Source organism: Amblyomma maculatum, unplaced genomic scaffold (genome assembly GCF_055883805.1).
Source record: "Amblyomma maculatum isolate TAMU_Amacu unplaced genomic scaffold, ASM5588380v1 scaffold_65, whole genome shotgun sequence".
Classification (NCBI taxonomy): Eukaryota; Metazoa; Arthropoda; class Arachnida; order Ixodida; family Ixodidae; genus Amblyomma; species Amblyomma maculatum.
The window spans coordinates 163,181-190,765 of NW_028146790.1; the positions used below are offsets into that span (position 1 = coordinate 163,181).

The following is a 27,585-nucleotide window of genomic DNA, read 5'->3' on the forward strand; positions in this document are numbered from 1 at the left end:
ACGAGCTGCTGGTACCGTTTCCTAGGGAAGCCAAAAGCGTTTCTCTGGACATTCCTGTTATTTTAGATGGTCGTACTACAGTCAATGCATTAGTGGACACCGGTGCTGATTATTCGATTTTGAGCGGTTGCATGGCGACTGTTTTGAGGAAGGTGCTCACTGCTTGGCCAGGTGTGTACCTTCGAACCGCCGGCGGTCATAGAGTTACCCCAAAGGGGATGTGCACGGCTCGTATTCAGATTAACAGATATACGTTCGTCGTTAGTTGCGTCGTTTTGAGTGGCTGTTCCCGTGACCTTACCCTCGGCATTGACTTTCTGCGAGAGTACGTAGCAGTTATCGACCTGCGAAATAGACGCGTCACATTTTTGATGGGACAATCTGCCGAACGAGATAGTAGCAGTCCTTGCAATGCCGCACTTCGCGTTTCCGCCGAGAGCGTCTCGCTGCCGCCGCGAAGCAGTGTTCTTGTGGAAGTTGCCTGTGATGATTTTCGTGCCGGCGGTGCTGTAGCGGAAGCGAACCATTCACTCCTGCTTGCTCAAGGCTTCTGCGCTGCTCGAAGTTTATTGTCGCTTCACAATGGCCGGGCTGCACTCCTTGTCACAAATTTTTCTAATGAGCACCGGCACTTGTTTCCGGGAACTGCTATCGCTTTCGCTGACCCTGTTACGCACGATCCGATCTGTTTTGCATCCACGGCAGTCGAAACTAATGAGCCATCTCTTGGCAACATCGACATTAACTGCCACTTGTCGAAGGAGAAACGGCGGGCCTTAGAGCTACTGTTGCTGGACTTCAAGAACTGTTTTCCTTCTTCCTCGAAGGTTCGTCAAACGCCCATCACACAACATCGCATCATTACTTATGAAGACGCTCGCCCTATACGACAGCAGCCTTATCATGTGTCTGCCAAAGAACGAGAAGTGATCCAGACGCAGGTTGAGGAGATGCTGGATGATGGTGTTGTGCAGCCTTCACAAAGTCCGTGGTCTTCACCGGTAGTCCTGGTCAAGAAGAAAGACGGCACTCTTCGATTTTGCGTCGAATATCGGAAATCGAATAATGTGACAAAGAAAGATGTATACCCGTTGCCGCGCATCGATGACTAACTGGACATATTGCGATGTGCGAAGTATTTTTCATTTATTGATCTGAAAAGCGGCTATTGGCAGATCGAAGTAGACGAAAGAGACCGAGAAAAAACCGCATTTGTCACTCCAGGTGCCCTATATGAATTCAAAGTACTCCCATTTGGATTGTGCTCTGCCCCAGCTACATTCCAAAGGATGATGGACACCGTCCTCACTCGCCTCAAGTGGCAGATCTGTCTTGTGTACTTGGACGACGTAGTTGTTTTTTCCGAAACATTTAACCAACACCTCGAACGCCTTCGAGCTGTACTGGAAGCGCTCCGTTCAGCTGATCTCACGCTGAAGCCCGAGAAAAGCCACTTCGGGTATACAGAACTCAAGTTCCTTGGCCATGTAGGAGCGCTGATGGGGTGCACCCGGATCCCGATAAGACTGCTGCCGTCGCACGGTTTCCCGTTCCAGCTAACAAGAGGGCTGTTCAGCGCTTTCTCGGCCTGCGCGCATATTATCGGCGGTTCATTGCGGACTTCTCTCAAATTGCGGAACCTCTAACGCACCTCACAAGGAAGGGCACCTCCTTTGTGTGAAACTCTGAGCAGCAGACGGCCTTCTCTTTGCTTCGCGAGTGCCTTCAAACATCCCCTGTTCTGGCGCACTTCGATGAAGCGGCTGACACAGAGGTGCACACTGACGCCAGTTGTATCGGTCTTGGCGCGGTCCTTGTTCAGCATCAAGACGGGATTGAGCGATTAATAGCCTTTGCTAGCCGCACACTCTCTCTCGCCGAAGCGAACTACTCCACCTCGGAAAAGGAATGCCTGGCGGTCGTGTGGGCCACTATGAAGTTTCGCCCCTTTCTTTACGGCCGACCATTTAAAGTCGTCACGGACCATCATTGTTTGTGCTGTTTGGCAAATCTGCGAGACCCATCGAGACGACTTGCACGCTGGAGTTTACGGCTTCAGGAATTGGACGTAACTATTGTTTATAAGTCAGGCCGCAAACACGAAGACGCTGACGCGCTGTCACGAGCCCCCGTTGACACTGAAGATGCTGCAGCCGATGACGACAACGGCTTTCTAGGAGCTCTCAGTGCATCTGAGCTCAGGGATCGACAAAGAGCTGATCCAGGCATCCTTTCATTCATCGATTATCTGGAAGGACGTGATACGACGCTCCCTCGACGCCTATCTCGGCACATTGGTTCATTATGTATGCAGCAAGGCGTCTTGTATAAAAGAAACTCCCAAGGCCAAGAAAGAGCTTACCTTCTGGTAGTACCATGCGAGCTCCGTGCGGATATTCTACTTGCTTGCCACGATGAATCGACGTCTGGTCATTTGCGTTACTCACGGACGCTTGCTCGAGTCCGCAACATGTATTACTGGCCAGGACTCTCCGCAACTGTGAAACGCTATGTAAGAAGCTGTCGCGAATGCCAGCGCCGTAAAACACCGCCCCTGAATCCTGCCGGATTTCTCAAGCCCGTTAGAGCACCACGTATTCCGTTCGACCAAGTCGGCATGGATCTCCTTGGCCCTTTCCCTTTGTCGGAGGGGGAAACAAATGGATAGCAGTCGCTACTGACTACCTGATCCGATACGCTGAAACAAAGGCAATCCCTCATGCCACAGCTTCCGAAGTAGCCGAGTTTTTCATGAATAACATAGTCTTGCGGCAAGGCGCCCCTTCGTATGTCATTACCGACAGAGGGACAGCTTTCACTTCGCAGCTCATCGACCACATATTTGAGTTGAGTTACACGACCCATCGCAAGACCACAGCGTACCATCCGCAGAGCAATGGTCTTACCGAAAGGTTAAATAAGACGATTGCGGACATATTGTCAATGTACGTCGATGTGCAGCACAAGATCTGGGACGAGGTGCTGCCGTACGTCACATTTGCGTGCAATACAGCCCAACAAGAAACAACGCGCTTCACACCATTTCGACTTGTGTACGGGCGTGAAGATCAGAGTATGCTCAATTCCATGCTCCCGTGCCCAGATGATGAACAGCTTCCCCCAGATGCCCAGCAGTATGCCATCCGCGCTGAGGAAGCCAAACCAGCTTGCCCATGTGCACATCGGGCGGCAGCAGACCTCTGACGCGCACCGCTACAACCTCCGGCACCGCCAGGTTCACTACAAACCTGGGGACCAAGTCTTGGTGTGGACACCAGTTCGCCGTCCAGGCTTGTCAGAGAAACTCCTTTCCTGCTACTTCGGGCAGTACAAAGTGTTGCGTCGTGTGAGTGACCTCAGTTATGAAGTTATTCCAGACGGCGCCGCACTTTCAAAACGTCGAAAGCCCAGCTCGGACATTGTGCACATTGTGCGGCTGAAGCTCGGACATTGTGCACATTGTGCGGCTGAAGCCGTACTACCAACGATAACGCACGGCCACCTCCTGTGACCATGCACTATCTTACTTTGCACACCGTTCTCACCGGCCATCTCCACTTTTTTTCCATATTTTTTTTTCGGAAAGGGGGGGGGGGGGGGTTAATGCCACCTAGCGTTGCCAGGTGGCGCATGACTGAGTGAAGGACGACGAAGTGTCGCTTGCGGGTTTTGTGTCTGTGCTGCTCACCGCTGTTGTATCGGAGCTAACCCCTTGCTATTCTTGATATCCTCGATCACCTTGTACGTGACAATATATATATATATATATATATATATATATATATATATATATATATATATATATATATATATATATATATATATATGTGTGTGCGTGTGTGTTTCATAAGTCTTCCAGGATCCAGAAATATGTATAAGATGAGGTAGGGGCGGCACAAACGAAAACAACGGTTTATTTCCGACGTTTCGGCAGGGGCCGGCCGAAACGTCGGAAATAAACCGTTGTTTTCGTTTGTGCCGCCCCTACCTCATCTCGCTGCCAGTGCAAGTGAAGCGAGAACGGCGTCTCAGCCAGGCTCGACTCCTTGCTCTTGCGGAGTCGAGAAACCGTACCGGCGCAGGTGAACACGCTGGCACTCGAATGCAGACCGCCGACGCGTCACCAGTGGTTGTAGCAGGGGCTTCCAAGAGTCGTCTAATACTCTGGCGGGCAGCCCTGCTGCCGGACCTTTCCATAGCTTTCTTCTTCTTCTTCCATAGGATAATTGTCCGTGTCCTCGCTCTCTTTTTCACAGCTCGACGCGGCGCTAACGAAGTGATCGAGGCTAACTGGACCTCGAAACAATGCGCTTATTGTAATTTTTGCAGATATTCGTTTCGCTCATAAATTCTCAAAATATTCCGCGTCAATCGTCCGTTTAATGCGACACCTATTTGTGCCTTTGAGAAAGTTTTACGACGGACTGGTTGCCTGCATTTTTGCGTCATGGCGGCATATCTGACATGGTTACAATATACGGTGGACAGCTGTTGAAACATTCCAATTCCCTCTGAGGAATACATGAGCAAATGACAGCATGTGGTTCAATGCAAAACACGGCGAGGAGGATGCATCCAAGAGCCGTCTGAATGATATTAGATCAATTTACAGCCTCAATTTCACCTCCGAGGTGTGTGGATGCGTCCCTGTTCGCCTCCCTCGATATCGTCGCGCCTCGCTCCGTCGCGCCAGCTTCGCTGCCGCCGAGCACCTTCGCCTGCGCCCGCTACCGTCTGTAGCGGCAGGCGTACGTCCTCGCTCGTCGCGCGCTCCCCAGCGCCGGCGAGTTCCTTCTACTAGGAAGTCTTCCCAGTAGTCGGCCGCGTCAGCGGCCACCCGCTACCTCTCCTAGAGGCGTAGCTCGGCGGGCCGCTTCGGCGGCCGCGGCGCCCTACTCCTCGAAAGAGGATTTCCTCGGGGCCGCCGTCGTTTGCTGCGGCGCCCCCCCCCCCCCTCTACTTCATGGACAGCTGCCTGCAGAACCGCCCGCGGCTTCCTGCAGCTCCTCGGACCTGGGACACACCCTGGTGGCACGAGAACCCTGCCTCCCCCATCGCCATGGACCACGTGTTGCTGTGGATCCTGGCGACCTACCCGCCGCGCTGCTTCTGCTGCAGCAGTTCCCGGCGGCCTCCCCAGTTGCCGCCTGACCTCGTCGTCGCGGTGACTCCCTGCTGACATCTTTGTGATGCCGCAGTCCTCGCTGCGCTCGTGCTTCTTGCCAAGCCAGCACGCTTGCCACGCGCAAGCCACCCGCCGTCCTCGCAGCACCAGTGGTGTGCGCCGAGGCGGCTCTACCTCGACCACGTGTTTCCGTGAATCCTGGCGCCTCCTCCTGCTGCTATCCGGATACTCCGGGACAGCTTCCCGTGGGCTCCCTGCTCGCGGGCCTCGGCGCGCTGTCTACGGAAGGTCTCCTTAGCGCCACCCGCCGCGCTGCTGCCTTGGCAGCAGTCTATCGCGGTCCCCTCCTGCTGCGGAGGTTGCCCCAGTCACCGTGGCGTCCTGCTGTCACCAGCAATCCTTCCTGTACCTCGCAGAGGCGGAGTACCAGGCTTCGCCTGAAACACCCATAAGCGCTGCTGCACCGGAGACTGCACACCGGACTACCGACCTGCCGACGTTCACCGGGCTGTTTGCTTGGTGCAGGCCAAGGCGAGACCCCCCCCCCCCTCCCCACGTCCCACTTCCCCATCCCCTGGACACCAAGAGTGCAGCCGCGACTTTAGGCGGGCATAACCCGTGTCCGGTTCCCCCCACCCGTGAATATCCCAAAGTTCCCAACCAACCAACCTCTGCAGGGGCTTGCCGTTTATTATTTATTTATTACTCACAGTGCCTTGGTAAGGCATTACAGTGGTCTACTCTCGAGAAATTGCAGTAGTACATTGCACATGAAGCGTGCATAAAAAAATTAAAGTAATGAAAAAAAAACTTAAAGAGCAGTACCAGATAGCCAATAACGCGAGCACTTGTCAATGCGCTAATAGAGGGACAGAAAAACACAGAAATATAGCAACATAATACTCAAATCACGAACAGGACGTTTGAAAGAGCAAACATGCAAGATGATAAAGAGACGGTGGGCGTGACTTGAGGAAGTCACAGTCATTTGCTCCGAGATATAAGAACTAGAATAGCCGAAACTAACAGTGTCATACAGGTTTAATATTTTTTAAAGAAGGATAAAATACGTCCCCGGAAGAAAGCCGTACAAAAGAGGTGGGCAAGTGATTCCATTGTGGAATTATTTTTGGAAAAAGGCTTATTTGAATGCTATAGTGTTACATTTGTATTCCTGAATTTTAAGTTCGTGGTCCACACGTGCCGATATGTAATGAAGGGGAAAGAGATGGGATCGAGTTGCGGGAAATACCATTAAGTGAACAATATTGTTACGGGGTCACAGGCCGATGAACAAAGGAGAAAGAAAACTGAGAGAAGCTGAGCGATGATGGCCAGATGATTTTTTTCTACTCCTCCCCGGCAGGACAGCTGCCCGGAGCGCCAGCAATGGCTGGCTCGCCGCGCTGTTACTGCAGCCACGGCCAAGGGACTCTGAACACACGTTAAGCCGTGCTCGTGAAAACTCCCTAGAAAGAACAATTTCTGACCAGCAGCATACTCTCTGCTGGTCAGACAGAACACATTAGTGCTGTCACTATTTTTTACAAGCCTCAAAGCAGCTGAATACTACGCAGCGATCGCCGGAAGGACAAAGCAAAGCTGGTACTCACCAGTTGGTGCAATGCTGTATTCCTGCAGCACCCGAAGGCAGAGAAAAGTAGAAGCACGACCTTGCACACAGCAGAACAGTCCACGAAACAGCGAGACAGCGGCAGCGCGTGGCTATCCGGACCGCCTTGCAACACGGCGCACCCGGCACTCGCCTGGCGAAGGTGACCCTACGTCGCTGTCGCCATCTCTCGGCAGCCAGCGGCGTAACTTGTCAACGGAGGAGGAGTGGCCGCGACGGCCACGGAGCGCGGAGTTGACATGCACAGTATAAAGGAGGCTATGGCGGAGTAGAGTCGCTTAAGAGTCGCTTAAGGAAAAATGGAGGAGCCTTAGAGTCGCTTGCTCTGCTGCTCCACCTCTCGGTCACAATTCGAGTTATAATGAAAAGAATACCAATTAAGCCTGCTAATAATGCGCCGAAACTGTTTAGTAAAGGTAGATTCTGTGTTTTTAGTTAATTATTTGGTATATTTTGTGTTTTAGATGTACAAAAGAGCAGTTTGTTAAACAGAATATGTTCGCCAGTTCTAGTCAAATCAAGCCGAAGCAAAAGTCAGCTGTTTTCTCGCGCATTCGCGAATTGGCGGCTGCTACTGCTGTTTGAATCATGCCGAAGAGCAAACTACAGGACCCGCTGTTGCTGTCGCAACTGACCTGGACCGAAGTTGGAGATGTGCAGTGCCTGGAGGTATTTGGCGGACACGACGTGAGCCACTTTCAGTGCGCGGACTTTTGAACATTGATACGATAGACGATGGTGTCTTTAGGACGTATTTTCGTTTCGAGAAGGAGCATATACGCAGATTTCAGCGGGCCATGTGCATACCCGATAAGGTCGTAACTGCACAAAGGGTAGCGGTTCCCGGTGATGAATCCCTCTGCATTAAACTTCGACGGCTTGCACATCCGAACCGGCTGTGTGGTCTTGAAGATCTTTTCAGGCGGCACAGTTCAACGATATAATCACTGACGAACGAAGTTATGCGCCATATCGACGAGCGGTTTTTCACTTGCTCGACGATGTAAATAGCCAGTCTTGGCTCAGTCTCGAAACGCTGGAGAAATTCTCGCAGGTAAGTAGCAATTACAGCAGAATCAATGTCAAGGTTGTGAAAAAAAAAATTCTTAACCTAAAATTTCACTTACATTTTGAGGCTGTTCAGCCAAAGGTGCCCCACTGAAAAACTACTGGGGCTTCATCGATGGTACAGCAAGGGCAATATGCCGACCATCAAGGAATCAGAAACTTTACTTTAGTGGCCACAAGCGGTTTCATGCCTTGAAGCTGTACCGACAGAACGTGCCGCGTAAAGCTAGTGCGCTTTTGGCGAACTGTCATACATGTTTGTATGATGCCCAGGTATCGCATTACTTCGGTCTTGATCCACCAGATCTTGAAACTTACCTTACTCCTCGGTACTTTTACCACTCACAAATCTTTCTGAAATGTGTTTTATTTACGCACAAGATGTACAACATTTTACCAGGACAGTTTTCTGGGTATTCATGTCATGCGCGGTTTGCGCTGAAAAAATAAAAAATGTTTAAGTCTGTTCTTTGAACATCCTCTGCACGTTCTCTAGAAGCTTCTCATGTTCTCTGTTATAACGTCTCACTTCAAACTCATGCTTTCTGTCCTCCAAGTTCAACCTGCTCTCGTCTAGAGCGAGACGCCGCGCTTCATTTTCAACTTTTTATTTTTCGGTTTCTTGCGCTTTTATGTTTCTTTCTCCTCATGATGATCAGCTGAAGCCCGATGCTCTGTAACCCTCGGGTGCCTGTAAAAAAAGACAAACAGCTTTATATCAACCTTAAATTCAGTTGAGCTTCTCCACTGGAGCAAAATAGTCACAAATACACGTTTTTACCAGACGCAGTCAGTTGACATGTGACATTCGCGGATAACCGGAACTTTGTATACAGAATGGGTACCCCAATATGTACACGTTGCACAAAAATAAAATAGACTGTTATGAGGACAGTAAACAGTTTATGACCCTTGTGTTTCTGCTTGTGCGCTATTTTTGTTATGTCTAACAGAGTTCCTCTTGATATGTAGCCTGTGTACTAATTGGCAGAATATTAATGAAGACATTTCTTTCGGCGGGCTTTTAGGATCCTATACAAGCCAGATTGCAAATGGGAAAAATACAGCGCAGAGAAGGACGAGGACAAAGCGAAGACACATAGGACACACGAGCGCTGACTTGCAACAGTTTATTTCGAGCCTCAGAGCCTTATTATACAGATTAAAACACCCAACATCATACATGCGCAGTAGGCGATACCTTGTCTTAAGTATATCAACTCCTTACCAGTAAGAGTCCATCACGAATAACCAACACGCCCAGACTGCTACGGTACAAATTGCAAAGTGCAGGTGGGAAGAGGAGTTTCTTGGCCGAGTGAAGGACAATAACGATTGCTTTTGTTTTATCCACCAAGCATGTCAAGCCCACAATGAGGCAGGAAAAAGAGAAACAAACGCACGTTTGGTGATCGGTGTTATGTTAGAGTAATGTGAATGATAAACTAGAATCGGTAACATTTCCGTGAAGCCAGTGGAATAGCTTTTTTTAATGAACACAATATAACTGATCGAGTGCGCAGCTGAACGCAGCGCCTTTCAATAGAAATTAAAAAAATAAAAGGGGGAAAATCGAGCTCGGCTGCATCAGCAAAGCGCCTTCAAATATCTGTGGGTATAGGAGCCGCGTACACGGTGCTTGCGGTGAAGGCGCTAAAGTGTTTTGAAAAACGATCTTGGAACAGACACGGCGGCCCGGCGAGCGCGCAAACAAAGCTCTCGCCCCATTCAGTGGTTACTGTGAGGTTTCGAAAGTCTCTTCCGAGCGGTGACCGAAACCCGAACAGATGTGCAGCGCCTAATGTTAGGCGTTGGGCTTGCCGATAAAACAGCTCAGACGACAGTTGCTTTGTTGTAAAGTAAGCGAAGGCACTTTCCACACCACAGTAAACGGCAGCCCGCATTCGCGTTTCACGCTTTATAACGCGTAAGTGGTGCTTTTCTTTCCTGCTGCTGTATCATCGAGAAATATGTATTATTTTTTATCATTCATCGAGGCCGGCCGCGCAGCGGCACTGACGGTGATCGACTAGGTTTGAAGACTGCATAATCGTTCCCTCATTTCGCGTCAGTTGTATTTCTAAGCACTGGCATTACACGTTTTAGTTGTGCAAAAGTAAAACTCACCTTTTAAAGTTCTTGACGCCCTGCTGTCGCCAGCATATTAGTAAATCCATGCGGTCTTTTGCTCCGCGCAGCGTACGTTCACGGCCCATCACATGGTTCACGACGCGCACAACTTCCATCCATTTATCGTCATCTCCAACTTCAAACGGCCTCATCGCTGACACCTCACGCAATAGACACAAGTCTTCCTCAGCGTGAAACACCTCCGCGCTTTCTTAACTTGTAAAGGGGCCTGAGCTGTGGGTCGCCGTCGACAACGGAGCAGCGCCGGTGGCTGTGTTGACTGCTGCCATCTTGATTACCCATACACGCCCGCGCGCTCTTACGCACGCTCGCGCGCTGCCGATCGCTCCGCTGGAGACAGCTCCCCAGCGGGGCGTAAGCTGAGCGTCGTAAAAACGCTGGCCAGCCCAGCGGCGTGCGCATGCGCAGTGGCATCTCCGCTGGCCCGCTCCTCTCCGCTGGCCGTAAAAACGATCAGCTAAAAGAGGGTCCTGGGCGGCCGCTTTCTAAGGGTTCCAATTTCTTAGTTCGGCAGTGGCGCAGCAGCTTTCGCTTCGACTATCGTCGGGTTGCGAGCTGTGCGCTGCATCCGACTCTCCTGCAGTCTCGAGTGCACCTTTCTTCAGGGAGGCAAATGAGAACAGCGCCCCTCTCCGTTACAGCCAGGATGTAGCACTTGTTAGCAAACCAGTGCTATAGGGGTGCATATCACTTTACACAGGGGGAGAAAGATGTCGTAACGCGTTCTTTCTGAGCTTCTGCAAACAGCTCCCGTCGCGGCTTCCACTGTGAGTTACTGTACGTGTAGACAAACTACACGTACAGTAACTCAGCAGGGAGGGGGATGACTCCTAGAGGGCCCTTATTAAAAGGTCTTGCCTGGACCGAAGGCTGGTATCAATTAACCACCGTGCCCTACGGTGAAACGTTTGTTTGGTTTCATGTGTCACTAATTTATGTTTAGGTTTTGCCTTTAATTTCCCGCGTAAACCTGTAGAATGTCTTCGTAGAAAAGAACTGTGCAGTATAAATGATACTGCACGCCCAGTTATATATATATGCCGGACTGCCGGACTGATGCCGGACTGCAGCTGAATTTGAAAAAATGTCGTTTTGCCGCCCGCCAGCTCACCATTCTCGGCCACGTTGTTTCCAAAGAAGGTGTATCTCCAGACCCTGCCAAACTTCGTGCCGTAGCAGCCTTTCCCAAATCGACTTCCATCAAAGCTCTACATAGCTTCCTCGGGCTGTGCTCTTACTTTCGCCGCTTTATTGGGAATTTTGCTTCCATTGCTGCTCCCTTGACAGAACTTCTGTCCGGCAATTCCGACCTTTCGTTGTGGTCACCAGCGTGCGACGATGCCTTCAATGCTTTACGCCACATCCTCACAGCACCGCCTGTCATACGTCACTTCGACCCCACAGCGCCTATTAAGGTTTACACAGACGCCAGTGGTATTGGTCTCGACGCTGCGCTCTCTCAGCACAAATCAGGTTATACTGAATACGTGGTCGCCTATGCTAGCCCTACACTCACGAAGGCTGAATCCAATTACTCTGTCACTGAAAAAGAGTGCTTAGCGATTGTTTGGGCTCTTACTAAATTCCGCCCTTACCTCTATGGTCGCCCTTTTGACGTAGTGACGGACCACCATGCGCTTTGCTGGCTTTCCTCACTGAAAGACCCGTCCAGCAGACTGGCAGGATGGGCCCTTCGCCTTCAGGAATATGATGTCCACGTTGTTTACCGCTCCAGCCGCAAGCATCACGACGCCGATGCACAAATTTCCCACTGCCCCCTTACAGCTGAGGTCGCGAGCCTTTCGTCTTCCGACGTTTCCCCGCCATCGCTTCACATCAAAGACATGCCGTCAGCGCAGCGGCAAGATCCTTGAATAAATTCTATCATCGATTTTATCCCCAATCCTACAGCTGCTTCTCCATCGCGTGCTCTCCGCCGCCATGCTTCCCACTTCGTCATTCGTGATAACCTCCTCTACCGCCGCAACTACTGCGCAGATGGCCGCAAGTGATTGCTATTTATTCCCCGGCAGCTACGTTCGCAAATCAGTGACTATTTCCACGCTCACCCGCAATCCGGTCACGCGGGCGTCTTCAAGACATACACTCCTCTCCGGCTGCGTTACTACTGGCGGGGCATGTACACCTTCGTACTCAAGTACGTTCGCTCATGCCTCACCTGTCAACGTCGCAAGCCATCTCCTCAACGTTCTGCTGGAGAGTTGCTGCCGTTACCCAGCCCACCACGCCCTTTCGACCGCGTCGGCATTGATTTGTACGGGCCGCTTCCCTAAACGACGGCCGGCAACCGCTGGGCTATCGTAGCCGTTGATCATCTGACGAGGTATGCAGAAACCGCCGCACTTCCATCTACCACAGCGTCAGAAGTAGCTTCCTTCATTTTGCAGCGATTTGTTCTTCGCCATGGCGCACCTCGAGAGCTCCTCAGCGACAGAGGACGCGTTTTCTTGAGCGACGTTGTGAAAGCCTTGCTCACCAAGTGCAACATTATTCATAGAACCACCTCGCCTATCATCCCCAGACTAATGGCCTCACTGAGCGTTTCAATCGTACCCTTGGCGACATGCTCTCTATGTACGTCTCCTCCAACCACTCAAACTGGGACCTCGTCCTCCCGTATGTCACATACGCATACAATACCGCAACGCAGTCTACTACTGGCGTCTCTCCTTTTTTTCTCCTCTACGGCCGTCACCCTTCTGCTACAATCGACACCATACTCACGTATCAGCCAGACATATCAGAGTATACTGCTGCGTCTCAAGCAGCCCAGTATGCGGAAGACTGTCGGCAAATCGCCCGCGCATTCACGGCTAACGCCCAGTACCGTCATAACTCCAACCATGACAGCCAGCACTCGACGCCGGACTTCTCGTCTGGCGCTCTTGTGTGGCTGTGGATACCTTCCAATGCTCCTGGACTGTCTTCAAAATTTCTTGCTAAATACCATGGCCCATACCGAGTTCTGGAGCGCACCTCTTCGGTTAATTATGTGGTGGAACCTGTTACGCCTTCCCATGATCTACGCCGGCGCGGACGCGAGATTGTTCACGTCCAGCGCCTCAAACCCGCGACCTTGTCGTCTTGCTCACGCCGTAAGTCGCCAGGATGTCTCCTCTTCGTCCCGCGGGTAAATGTGAAGAGGAAGAAGTGTACGAGGAACATTCCAGCCAATGGCATCGTCGTGAACCATGTGATGGGCCGTGAACGTACGCTGCGCGGAGCAAAAGACCGTATGGATTTACTAATATGCTGGCGACAGCAGGACGTCAAGAACCTTAAAAGGTGAGTTTCTCGATGATACAGCAGCAGGAAAGAAAAGCAGCACTTACGCGTTATAAAGCGTGAAACGCGAATGCGGGCTGCCGTTTACTGAGGTGTGGAAAGTGCCTTCGCTTACTTTACAACAAAGCAACTGTCGTCTGAGCTGTTTTCTCGGCAGGCCCAACGCCTAACATTAGGCGCTGCGCATCTGTTCGGGTTTCGGTCGCCGCTCGGAAGAGACTTTCGAAACCTCACAGCAACCACTGAATCAAGTTCTGTCAAGGGAGCAGCAATGGAAGCAAATTTCCCAATAAAGCGGCGAAAGTAAGAGCACAGCCCGAGGAATCTACGTAGATCTTTGATGGAAGTCGGTTTGGGAAAGGCTGCTATGGCACGAAGTTTAGCAGGGTCTGGAGATACACCTTCTTTGGAAACAACGTGGCCGAGAATGGTGAGCTGGCGGGCGGCAAAACGACATTTTTTCAAATTCAGCTACAGTCCGGCATCAGTCTGGCAGTCCGGCATATTTATATATATATATATATATATATATATATATATATATATATATATATATATATATATATTTATATATATATTGTCACGACTGAAGTCAGAGGGAGCCGTGAAAGTACACGTAGTCGAGGACCCGAGAATAAGGTCGGCTTGTAGTTCCGAACACAGAGACACAGAGTCCAGCACCAGCACGCAGCTCGTGCCACCGCTTCGTCGTCGTCGGGACCAAACACGGCTGTCGCGCGGCGCTAGGCACGTGGCATTATCCCCCCCCCCCCCCCCCCTCCGTGAAAGAAAACATCGTCCCGATGACAAGGTGAGAGGAGAAAAAAATTAGGCGTGAGGTGAACTGTACAATAACGCAAGGTTTCACTTGCTGGGAACGCTCAGTCACGCGAAAAGTACGGCTTTAAGCGCACCACATGCACAATTTCAGGCCGCTGGCGTCGAACACTGACGGTCACAGTTCCATCTGGAATGACTTCGTAATTAACGTTGTTTAGCGGCACAGGACTTTATAGGGTGGAGTAGTTTCTCGCTCAAGCCTTTGTGACGCACGGGGGTCCACACCCACACTTGGTCCCCTGGTTCGTAGTGGGCCTCCCTGTGCCGAAGGTTATAGTGTCGAGCGTTGGTGGCGTGCTGCTCCTTGATGTGCAAGCGGGCCAGCTGACGGGCTTGCTCGGCCTGTTCTGCGAAATGGGCGGCGTCGGGTTCGACCGCTTCTTCCCCGCACGGGAGCATCGCGTCCAACATCGTGCGGGCCTCTCTGCCATATACGAGACGGAACGGCGTAAACTTCGTGGTTTCCTGCGGCGCCGTATTGTAGGCGAAGGTGACATACGGCAGGATCTCGTCCCACATTTTATGCTCAACGTCGATGTACATTGAGATCATGTCCGCCAAAGTTTTGTTTAGTCGTTCCGTTAATCCATTTGTCTGAGGGTGATACGCTGTTGTTGTGCGATGCTCGGTATGGCTGAGAGTTAAGGTGTCCCGCAGTAGCCGAGCTGTAAACGCCTTTCCTCGGTCAGTAATGATGGTCGACGGTGCACCGTGTCTGAGCACAATGTCGGTCATAAAGAACCGAGCAACTTCGCCGGCAGTACCTCGGGCAAGGGCCTTCGTTTCAGCGTAGCGTGTTAAGTAGTCTGTGGCGACTACGATCCACTTGTGTCCGTTCGAGGATAAAGGAAATGGGCCTAAAAGGTCCATGCCCACTTGATCGAAGGGTGTGAGGGGTGGTTCAATAGATTGTAACATACCGGATGGCTTGAGCGTGAGTTTTTTTCGCCGCTGGCATTGTCGACAAGTCTGTACGTAACGTCTAACGCTCGGAGAAAGATGTGGCCAGTAGTAGTTCTGCCGGACTCGGTTTAGGGTGCGTGTAAAGCCAAGATGCCCTGAAGTTAGTTCGTCGTGGCAGGCCAGGAGGATTTCGTGCCTTAGATCAGCCGGTATGACTAGCAGGTATGTTTTCGCACTCGACGTAGAATTCTTCTTATAAAGCACCCCACTGCGGAGGCAATACGACGACAACCCCCGAGCAAGGTATCGGGGTATTGTAGGATGCCCACCTTCAAGATGGTCAATAATCAGTCGCAGCTCGCCGTCGGCACGCTGTTTGGAGGCGAGATCGGACGTAGTGACTGCTCCGAGGAAGCTATCGTCGTCGGTGGCATCCGACGAAGGAGGGCCGACGGGCGCGCGGGACAGGCTATCAGCATCGGTGTGCTTCCGGCCAGACCTATAAATAACATCGAAATCGAACTCCTGTAGGCGCAATGTCCAACGTGCTAAGCGGCCACAAGGATCCTTTAAGTTTTTCAGCCAACACAACGAGTGATGGTCAGTGATGACGCGAAACGGTCGGCCATAAAGGTACGGGCGGAACTTGGCAGCGGCCCATACTACCGCCAAACATTCTTTTTCAGTGGTGGAATAGTTACACTCAGCACGGGAAAGTGCACGGCTGGCGTAGGCAATTACTTTCTCGACCCCGTCTTGGTGCTGAACTAGAACGGCACCAAGGCCGACGTTGCTCGCATCCGTGTGTAATTCTGTGTCGGCATCATCGTCGAAATGTGCCAGGATCGGGGGTGACTGGAGCCGGCGTCGTAACTCGTCGAAAGCCATCTGCTGCTCGGCGCCCCAGGAAAATGATGCGTCATCTCGAGTCAGGAGAGTCAGAGGGCTCGCCATCTGTGCAAAGTTTTTGATAAAGCGACGATAATAGGAGCACAGCCCCAAAAACCGTCGGACTGCTTTTTTGTGGGCGGGGACGGGAAAGGCAGCAACGGCAGCAAGTTTCTCAGGGTCAGCTCGGATGCCATCAGCACTCACGATGTGCCCAAGAAACTTCAATTCGGTGAACCCGAAGTGGCACTTTTGAGGCTTGAGAGAAAGGTTGGCAGACCGGACAGCTTCGAGAACAGTTCTCAGGCGGCGCAGGTGTTCCGTGAACGTCGGTGAAAAAATTATTACGTCGTCGAGATAAACAAGGCATGTCTGCCACTTAAGACCTGTGAGCACAGTGTCCATCATCCGCTGGAAGGTTGCAGGAGCACAGCAGAGCCCGAATGGGAGGACGCGGAATTCATAGAGCCCATCTGGTGTTACGAAGGCAGTTTTTTCACGGTCCCTCTCATCAACTTCAATTTGCCAATAACCACTCCTGAGGTCTATGGAGGAGAAGTACTTGGCTCGGCGAAGTCGGTCGAGAGAGTCATCAATCCGTGGCAGCGGATAGACGTCCTTCTTTGTCATACTGTTAAGTTTCTGATAGTCAACGCAGAAACGAAGTGTTCCGTCTTTCTTTTTAACGAGGACTACAGGCGAGGACCATGGGCTGCTTGAAGGTTGAATGACGCCATCGGCGAGCATCTCCTTGACTTGCTGTTGGATAGCGTCTCTCTCCCGAGGAGACACACGATAGGGCTGCTGATGGATGGGTCGAGTGCCTTCATGCGTGATAATCCGGTGTTTAATGACCGACGTTTGCTGCACTTTAGATGAAGACGTGAAGCACACACGAAACTCCAGCAATAGATCTTGGAGTTGCCTCTTTTCAACGGAGGAAAGGCTAGAATTGATGTCGACAGCGTGTACGGCATCATCCGGTTCAGTGCTAGGCGTAGCTTCCTCTGAAGCAAAACATTCGGCGACTTCGTGCAGATGGTCGACGTAAGCAATGACAGTGCCACGGAACAGATGTCGATGTTCATTGGAGAAATTGGTGACAAGTACCTCCGTCTCTCTTCCACGAAGGAAACAAAGACATCTTGCCACAGAAACTCCCAAGGCGAGTGAGAGGGAGACATTAGGCTCAACAACCCGGAGGCCGTGATGTGGCTCGTCACAAGTAACTCTGGCGAGGATGCTGGCGCGTGGTGGCACTGTGAGGCTATCATCGGCGACTCGCACCGTGGAGTGGGACCCGCGGTACTCACGCTTTTCAGTGGCCAGTTTGGCGGAAAACGTCACCAAGCGGTTCGGTAGATCTATGCACCGTGCTCACGAAGGAAGTCGATGCCAAGAATAACATCACGAGAGCATTCGCGTAGAACGAGAAAAGTCGCAACAAATGTACAGCCTCGCACCGTAACCCGGGCTGTACACATACCCAGTGGTGCAACCACATGTCCGCCTGCAGTACGTATGTCTGGTCCGTTCCATGGCGTCATCACCTTTTTCAGTGTCCTTGTAAGCCGCCCGCTAAGGATAGAATAATCGGCTCCCGTATCAACTAAAGCGCTGACCTGCTTCGTGTCGACGATAATAGGGATGTCCAGGGAGACCCGGCCGAGACCAGGGCCTGTCGACGTCGGTTCGGAGTGAAGTGAGCGGTGTGGTGGCGGAAGCTGGACGGCGGTTGGGTGGTCGGCGTCGGGACAATTCAATGTCGACGGCAGGTCGGAGTGAAGCAAGCGGTGCGGCGACGGAAGCTGGGCGGCAGTTGTGTGGTCTGCGTCGGGGCGATTTAAGCGACACGGCGGTGATAACTGGTCGGCGATGCGGACGACGTCGGGGCGATCTGGTCTGTGCGGCGAAAACTGGACAGGAATTCGGCGTTCGACGTCGGGGCGAATTGAGCGGTGTGGCGGTGGAAGCTTTACAGCGAATCGGTGTGCGGCGGCCTCGCCGCCAAAGGTCGCCGGAGCTAGTTTTCCCGATGAGGGCTCGAGGAACCATGGCGTCCAGCGGTATACCGTGACCCAGAGGGTGAAGAGCGACGAGGCGAAGGCGAGCGCGACTCGCGACGAGGAGAATGTGGCAGACTGGCGGGTGACGTACGCTGGCGGGTGACGTACTCGGCGATGTCCTGAGGCCGCTGACCAGGCCGTGGACAAGGGCTGTCGGGGGAAAATCCCCTAAGGCCCATCTGACGATAAGGGCACTGCCGGTACAGGTGACCTGCCTCGCCACAGTGGTAGCAGAGAGGGCGGTTATCTGGAGCGCGCCAGAGATCAGTTTTCCGGGGCGCCTGGCGCCGATCTGCCCAAAGGGGCAGCGGTGCCGCAGCGTGCACAGTGACCTGAGGTTGCGTGTAAGGCGAAGGGGTAGGCAGCAGGGCTGGGCGGCGTGTGACATCAGCATAAGTCATCCGCTCGGTGGGGCCCGGGGGTGGTGGTGGAACGACTGTACTTGTTGGTGGCGTGAGTGCGTTCTGGACCTCCTCACGGATGATGCTGGCCAGGGAAGCTGCGCCAGGAGTAAATGATCCATGAACTTTCTGGAGCTCCTCGCGAACCACGGTGCGAATGAGGTCGCGAAGGGAGCTCATATCTGCCCCGGGATTGTAGTCGGTTCGGTCAGACGGCGGTAGTGTGGAGATGGAATTCAGCGGCCGACCGTACTGGCTGCATCGCTGCTGTAGCAGTTTCTCCATGGTCACAGCTTCAGCCAGAAACGCCGCGACGGTGGTGGGCGGGTTCCGCACGAGGCCGGAAAAAAGCTGTTCTTTGACGCCGTGCATCAGGTGCCGAACCTTCTTCTCCTCACTCATAGACGGGTCGGCGCGATGGCAAAGACGCATGACGTCTTCAACGTACATTGCAACCCCCTCGTTCTGACGCTGAACTCGAGAGGTCAGGGCACGCTCGGCATTCTCTCGGCGGTCACTGTTGGCGTACGTACCGAGGAGCTGACTTCGGAAGGCCGGCCACGTAGAGAATGTGGCCTCGCGGTTCTCGAACCATGTCCGAGCAGCCTCTTCAAGGCTGAAGTAGACGTTCCGCATTTTCGCAGCGTCGTCCCAGCCGTTAAATGCCGCGACCCTTTCATAGTGAGCTAGCCAGTCCTCGGCTTCTTCAAACTGCTCACCGTGAAATGGTTTAGGGGTACGTGGGGTCTGTAGGATGAGACAGGACGAAGGGGTGGAAGGGACAGTCATGGTACGGGCGGGCGGTGTCGTTGCCACAGCCAGAGTCTCTTCGTCAAGAGGGAAGGCCTCGGGGGACAAGCCTCGGAGCCGTCGGCTGGTACGATGAACCGGAGTGGTCACGAGAGGCGGCCGCGTAGGGTCGTCCGCAGGAGAAGGGATCATCGATGGCACCTCCACCAGTGTCAAGACTGAAGTCAGAGGGAGCCGTGAAAGTACACGTAGTCGAGGACCCGAGAATAAGGTCGGCTTCTAGTTCCGAACACAGAGTCACAGAGTCCAGCACCAGCACGCACCTCGTGCCAACCACCGCTTCGTCGTCGTCGGGACCAAACACGGCTGTCGCGCGGCGCTAGGCACGTGGCAATATATATATATATATATATATATATATATATATATATATATATATATATATATATATATATATATATATATTGCCACGTGCCTAGCGCAGTCGTGGCCCGGTCAGTCTTGCTAGATGCTCGACTCTTGGAAGAACTTGCAGACAGACATGCAAAGCACTGGATGTGGCCGCTGCAAACAATTCCTGTAGAAACTGTTGTATATTCTGTATATTGTTCCTGTTGCCTGCTGCACACACAGATTCCAAGGTCACCTCGGTAGTATGGCTGTAATTATCTAGGTCATCTCATGTCAGCTTTGCACTGCTAACACAAAATAGAGTTCTTGACGACGTCGCATGTGAGCTGTACAAAGCATTTTTACATTAAAATATATATATATATATTTAAAATATATTATATTTTAAATATATATATATATATTATATATATATATAATATATATATATATATATATATATATATATATATATATATATATATATATATATATATATATATATATCTGGGCGTGCAGTTTCTTATTTATAGAGGCCTATCATTTATACTCCAAAGTTCTTTTCTACGAAGACATTTTACAGGTTTACGTGGGAAAGTAAAAGCAAAACCTAAACATAAATTAGTGACACATGAAACAAAACAAACGTTTCACCGTAGGGCACGGCTGTTAATTGATACCAGCCTTCGGTCCAGGCAAGACCTTTTAATAAGGGCTCTCTAGGAGTCATCACCCTCCCTGCTGAGTTACTGTACGTGTAGTTCGTCTGGCGGTAACACAGTGGAAGCCGCGACGGGAGCAGTTTGCAGAAGCTCAGAAAGGACGCGTTTCGACATCTTTCTCCCCCTGTGTAAAGTGATATGCACCCCTATAGCACTGGTTTGCTAACAAGTGCTACATCCTGGCTGTAACGGAGAGGGGCGCTGTTCTCATTTGCCTCCCTGAAGAAAGGTGCACTCGAGACTGCAGGAGAGTCGGATTCAGCGCACAGCTTGCAACCCGACGATAGTCGAAGCGAAAGCTGCTGCGCCACTGCCGAACTAAGAAATTGGAACCCTTAGAAAGTGGCCGCCCAGGACCCTCTTTTAGCTGATCGTTTTTACGGCCAGCGGAGAGGAGCGGACGGCGGAGATGCCACTGCGCATGCGCACGCCGCTGGGCTGGCCAGCGTTTTTACGACGCTCAGCTTACTCCCCGCTGGGGAGCTGTCTCCAGCGGAGCGATCGGCAGCGCGCGAGCGTGCGTAAGAGCGCGCGGGCGTGTATGGGTAATCAAGATGGCAGCAGTCAACACAGCCACCGGCGCTGCTCCGTTGTCGACGGCGACCCACAGCTCAGGCCCCTTTACAAGTTAAGAAAGCGCGGAGGTGTTTCACGCTGAGGAAGACTTGTGTCTATTGCGTGAGGTGTCAGCGACGAGGCCGTTTGAAGTTGGAGATGACCATAAATGGATCGAAGTTGTGCGCATCGTGAACCATGTGATGGGCCGTAAACGTACGCTGCGCGGAGCAAAAGACCGCATGGATTTACTAATATGCTGGCGACAGCAGGGCGTCAAGAACCTTAAAAGGTGAGTTTTACTTTTGCACAACTAAAACGTGTAATGCCAGTGCTTAGAAATACAACTGACGCGAAATGAGGGAACGATTATGCAGTCTTCAAACCTAGTCGATCACCGTGAGTGCCGCTGCGCGGCCGGCCTCGATGAATGATAAAAAATAATATATATTTCTCGATGATACAGCAGCAGGAAAGAAAAGCAGCACTTACGCGTTATAAAGCGTAAAACGCGAATGCGGGCTGCCGTTTACTGTGGTGTGGAAAGTGCCTTCGCTTACTTTACAACAAAGCAACTGTCGTCTGAGCTGTTTTAACGGCAAGCCCAACGCCTAACATTAGGCGCTGCGCATCTGTTCGGGTTTCGGTCACCGCTCAGAAGAGACTTTCGAAACCTCACAGCAACCACTGAATGGGGCGAGAGCTTTGTTTGCGCGCTCGTCGGGCCGCCGTGTCTGTTCCAAGATCGTTTTTCAACACACTTCAGCGCCTTCACCGCAAGGACCGTGTACGCGGCTCCTATACCCACAGATGTTTGAAGGCGCCTTGCTGATGCAGCTGAGGTCGATTTTCCCCCTTTTATTTTTTTAGTTTCTATTGAAAGGCGCTGCGTTCAGCTGCGCACTCGATCAGTTATATTGTGTTCATTAAAAAAAGCTATTCCACTGGCTTCACGGAAATGTTACCGATTCTAGTTTATCATTCACATTACTCTAACATAACACCGATCACCAAACGTGCGTTTGTTTGTCTTTTTCCTGCCTCATTGTGGGCTTGGCATGCTTGGTGGATAAAACAAAAGCAATCGTTATTGTCCCTCACTCGGCCAAGAAACTTCTCTTCCCACCTGCACTTTGGAATCTGTAACGTAGCAGTCTGGGCGTGTTGGTTATTCGTGATGGACTCTTACTGGTAAGGAGTTGATATACTTAAGACAAGGTATCGCCTACTCCGCATGTATGATGTTGGGTGTTTTAATCTGTATAATAAGGCTCTGAGGCTCGAAATAAACTGTTGCAAGTCAGCGCTCGTGTGTCCTTTGTGTCTTCACTTTGTCCTCGTCCTTCTCTGCGCTGTATTTTTCCATTTGCAATCTGGCTTGTATAGGATCCTAAAAGCCCGCCGAAAGAAATGACTTCATTAATATTCTGCCAATTAGTACACAGGCTACATATAAAGAGGAACACTATTAGAAATAACAAAAATGGCACACAAGCAGAAACACAAGGGTCATAAACTGTTCACTGTCCTCATGACAGTCTATTTTATTTTTGTGCAACGTGTACATATTGTGGTACCCGTTCTGTATACAAAGTTCCGGTTATCCGCGAATGTCTCATGTCAACTGACTGCGTCTGGTAAAAAAATGTATTTGTGACTATTTTGCTCCAGTGGAGAAGCTCAACTGAATTTAAGGTTGATATAAAGCTGTTTGTCTTTTTTTACAGGCACCCGAGGGTTACAGAGCATCGGGCTTCAGCTGATCACCATGAAGAGAAAGAAACGACTATGAGCTACGCATAAAAGCGCAAGAAACCGAAAAATGAAAAGTTGAAAATGAAGTGCGGCGTCTCGCTCTAGACGAGAGCAGGTTGAACTTGGAGGACAGAAAGCATGAGTTTGAAGTGAGACGTTATAACAGAGAACATGAGAAGCTTCTAGAGAACGTGCAGAGGATGTTCAAAGAACAGACTCAAACATTTTTTATTTCTTCAGCGCAAACCGCGCATGACATACCCAGAAAACTGTCCTGGTAAAATGTTGTACATCTTGTGCGTAAATAAAACACATTTCAGAAAGATTTGTCAGTGGTAAAAGTACCGAGGAGTAAGGTAAGTTTCAAGATCTGGTGGATCAAGACCGAAGTAATGCGATACCTGGGCATCATACAAACATGTATGACAGTTCGCCAAAAGCACACTAGCTTTACGCGGCACGTTCTGTCGGTACAGCTTCAAGGCATGAAACCGCTTGTGGCCACTAAAGTAGTTTCTGATTCCTTGGTGGTCGGCATATTGCCCTTGCTGTACCATCGATGAAGCCCCAGTAGTTTTTCAGTGGGGCACCTTTGGCTGAACAGCCTCAAAATGTAAGTGAAATTTTAGGTTAAGAATTTTTTTTTCGCAACCTTGACATTGATTCTGCTGTAATTGCTACTTACCTGAGAGAATTTCTCCTTCGTTTCGAGACTGAGCCAAGACTGGCTATTTACATCGTCGAGCAAGTGAAAAACCGCTCGTCGATATGGCGCATAACTTCGTTCGTCAGTGATTATATCGTTGAACTGTGCCGCCTGAAAAGATCTTCAAGACCACACAGCCGGTTCGGATGTGCCAGCTGTCGAAGGGTAATGCAGAGGGATTCATCACCGGGAACCGCAACCCTTTGTGCAGTTACGACCTTATCGGGTATGCACATGGCCCGCTGAAATCTGCGTATATGCTCCTTCTCGAAACGAAAATACGTCCTAAAGACACCATCGTCTATCGCATCAATGTTCAAAAGTCCGCGCACTGAAAGTGGCTCACGTCGTGTCCGCCAAATACCTCCAGGCACTGCACATCTCCAACTTCGGTCCAGGTCAGTTCCGACAGCAACAGCGGGTCCTGTAGTGTGCTCTTCGGCATGATTCAAACAGCAGTAGCAGCCGCCAATTCGCGAATGCGCGAGAAAACAGCTGACTTTTGTTTCGGCTTGACTTGACTAGAACTGGCGAACATATTCTGTTTAACAAACTGCTCTTTTGTACATCTAAAACACAAAACATACCAAATAATTAACTAAAAACACAGAATCTACCTTTACTAAACAGTTTCGGCGCATTATTAGCAGGCTTAATTGGTATTCTTTTCATTATAACTCGAATTCTGACCGAGAGCTGGAGCAGCAAAGCAAGCGACTCTAAGGCTCCTTCATTTTTTTAAAGGTAGCGACAACTACTCGAGCGCCCTCTCGAGGGGTCCAAGGGACAGCGCTAGCAGACGACGCGCCGCACTCTTTCGTGCATGCTTCCTACTCATGAAGCCGCGCTCGGTGCACACATAAACCGGTTAATTCAACAGATTTGTATCCTATCCTGCTCAAGAAGCTCCAAAAGACAGGAATAATAATTTAAATATGCGTGTGCAGCATAAACGCCAAAAAAGAAAAAGAAAGCGGGCGTTAAACGAGCCAGCCCATTCTACTGAACCATTCGCATCAGTACAGCGGTTAGAAAATTGTTCATTATTATGCTTTGAAGTTAGTGGCGAATTTGAAGTATAAACGATATTTCAGTAAACTTATTGGGCTCGTTTCCTTACTAAAAAATAGGTAGACTGCGAGTTTTCTGCAACTTTTGAGAACGTCGTTGCGCACAGAGCTCTAATGTAATATGGGCGTCATTGCGTTTGTAACCGTTTGGGTATACTCCGTTTTAAACACTTTTTTGGCTCGAGTTTATTTCGTTTACACAGTATTCCAATATATTTATTTTGGAGAAAAAGTGAGTTTTTCTGCAGCTGTACATTACCAACGCATGTATATCTTCCAACAACTACAAAAAAACAATGGGGTATGATGCGATACAAAGCTCACGGATAACGTTTTTTCACTTTAATATTTTTAATTTGCTTTATATTGTTTTCCTTCGCCTGCCGGGCAATGATGTCACCAGTAAGCTTGGATGCCGCCTCTTGAAACTTGACGAGTCCCTGTGAGCGTTCAGCGGAACTTAGATGCAACGCCATGAAACTCCTCCGTTAAAACAATGGCTCAATAGCGTTCCACAGACACACGGTTGATTTTACACTTTTTTATGGTACAAATCTTTGATTTTGTTTTTTAATCTTTATACACCGATATTTAGCAGATGCAAATATTGACTTTTTATTTCGATCATTTTGACACACTTGCACCCTCCGGTTTTTCCAATGTTTCATTTTTCATTTATATTAATCAACTAATCAATGCACGGTCTGAATTTTCATAACAAGCATTATCAAGCATTGAATTTTCATTGTCAGCATTTTGACACCATTGATTCCACGCGTTATATTGCAGTCCTGATCTGTTCGGGGAAAGTAAGGGGGCGCGACACGGCAGTGACTTTTCACTAGGCATCCACAGTACAAGTAATGGCTACATAGTCATAGCGTTCTTGATATTTTGCTCATGAATTAGCATGCCCAAACAAAGGCCATCCCGGGCAAACGAATGGCTTTTTAAGCAGACAGAAATCACTTCGCATAGTCGGGTGTTTTCCGTGGCCATAAAAATCTTATGCCCGATCTCATGAGGCCATAGCTTCCTTCTGTTGCTATTATCGTCACCGCGAGGAATGGAAAACGACTTTTTCGCGTCTTCCGCACGGTTCCGGCAGACGAAAGCACGGCAGCTCGGCGCAGCCGCATGCCACGCGTGTGCTTCAAAATTTGAGTTCAGAGATGTAACTCTTGCGTCCGCTTAAGCACTAAGTACTGCACATACACTCCAAAAAATGCAATACAGGCATGTGAAGTACTTTTTCTTAACTAATCGGCCAATATCTCGCTGGCAAGCGCAGATCGCCGCGCATTTCAGCGTCGCAGCGAGCACCGCTGGACCCTTTGGGCGGAGCTTGGCGGCGAAGACGTTACGTGCAGCCAACCGGCCTATCGGAGGGAGAGGCGGCTGGATCAAGACCTATCGCTACCTTTAAAAAATGGAGGAGTTTTAAGCGACTCTACTCCGCCATAGCCTCCTTTACACTGTGCCTGTCAACTCCGCGCTCCGCGGCCGTCGCCGCCGCTCCTCCTCCGTTGACAAGTTACGCCGCTGGCTGCCGAGAGATGGCGACAGCGACGTAGGGTCACCTAAGGCTCCTCCATTTTTTACAAAGGTAGCGACAACTACTCGAGCGCCCTCTCGAAGGGTCCAGGAGCAGCGCTAGCAGACGACGCGTGGCTCTCTTTCGAGCGTATACCGCGTACTCATGAAGCCGTGCTCGGTGCACACATAAACTGTTTAATTCAACAGATTTGTGTCCTATCCTGCTCAAGAAGCTTCAAAAGACAGGAATAATAACTTAAACATGCGTGTGCAGCATAAACGTCAAAAAAAAACGCGTGCGTTAAATGAGCCAGCTCATTCTACTGAACCATTCGCATCAGTATAGCGGTTAGAAAACTGTTCATTATTATGCTTTGAAGTTAGTGGCGAACTTGTAGTAGAAACGATGTTTTAGTAAACTTATTGGGCTCGTTTGTTTAATAAAAAATAAGTAGACTGCGAGTTTTCTGCAACTTTTGAGAACGTCGTTGCGCACAGAGCTCTAATGTAATATGGGCGCCATTGCGTTTGTAACCGTTTGGGTATACTCCGTTTTAAACGCTTTTTTGGCTCGAGTTTATTTCGTTTACACAGTATTCCAATATATTTATTTTGGAGAAGAAGTGAGTTTGTCTGCAGCTGTACATTACCAACGCATGTATATCTTCCAACAACTACAAAAAAAAATCGGGTATGATGCGATACAAAGCTCACGGATAACGTTTTCTTACTTTTCTATTCTTTATTCGCTTTATATTCTTTATTCGCTTTTAGAATAGAGGAGCCTTAGGGTCACCTTCGCCAGGCGAGTGCCGGATGCGCCGTGTTGCAAGGCGGTCCGGATAGCCACGCGCTGCCGCTGTCTCGCTGTTTCGTGGACTGTTCTGCTGTGTGCAAGGTCATGCTTCGGCTTTTCTCTGCCTTCGGGTGCTGCAAGAATACGGCATTGCACCAACTGGTAAGTACCAGCCTTGCTTTGTCCTTCCGGCGATCGCTGCGTAGTATTCAGCTGCTTTGAGGCTTGTAAAAAATAGTGACAGCACTAATGTGTTTATTAAGCGTCAATACTGCAATAGTAATGTTAAAAGCGCACCTGTGCTTTCTGGACTACAATGCTAATTGCTTCCCTGCCTAGCTCGTCTGCGTAGTGTGTTAGTGTGCTCCAGCGAAGTATTTTTTTTGCAGTATATGCTAATTACGAAAATTTGTGATCAAATAGAAACACAAGATTTACCTATTGTGAAGATGACTATTTTAAAGTGAGTTAAACCAAATCTTGCAAAGCCTATATTAGTTTCCCTTCTCGCACTCAACCGCATTAAGGCCTGTGAGAAATAATGACAGCACCAGAAGTATGTTTATTACGCGTCAATAAGGTAATAATATTAAATGTGCACGTGTATTTTCTGGACTGCGATGCAAACTTCCTCCCTGGTTAGCTCGTCTGTGTGGTATGTTACATGTGCTCCAGCGCAGTATTTTTTGTTTCGCTAACTGCGCAATTCTGTGAAAAAAATAAAAACACGAGCTTTGCCTATTGTGACGATTATTTTGGAGTGATCGAAACAGAAAGATGCAACTGGTATATCTCTCTTTCCTTGTTTTTCTAGTTAAAAAAAAACATTTGTACGACGCGCTGAATCATTGAATGCAACAGCTGATACCAAAAATTGTTCTCCTTACAGATCTCAGTGGGGCATACTGCGATGCAGTTGTTCCA

General features: G+C 50.1%; 2 pseudogenes; one reads left to right on the forward strand and one right to left on the reverse strand.

Annotated features, from left to right (window-relative positions):
* Positions 1–7,346: 7,346 nt before the first annotated feature.
* Positions 7,347–8,403, forward strand: LOC146170700 (uncharacterized; annotated as a pseudogene).
* A 78-nt stretch (positions 8,404–8,481) lies between these two features.
* Positions 8,482–23,704, reverse strand: LOC146170701 (uncharacterized; annotated as a pseudogene).
* Positions 23,705–27,585: the final 3,881 nt, after the last annotated feature.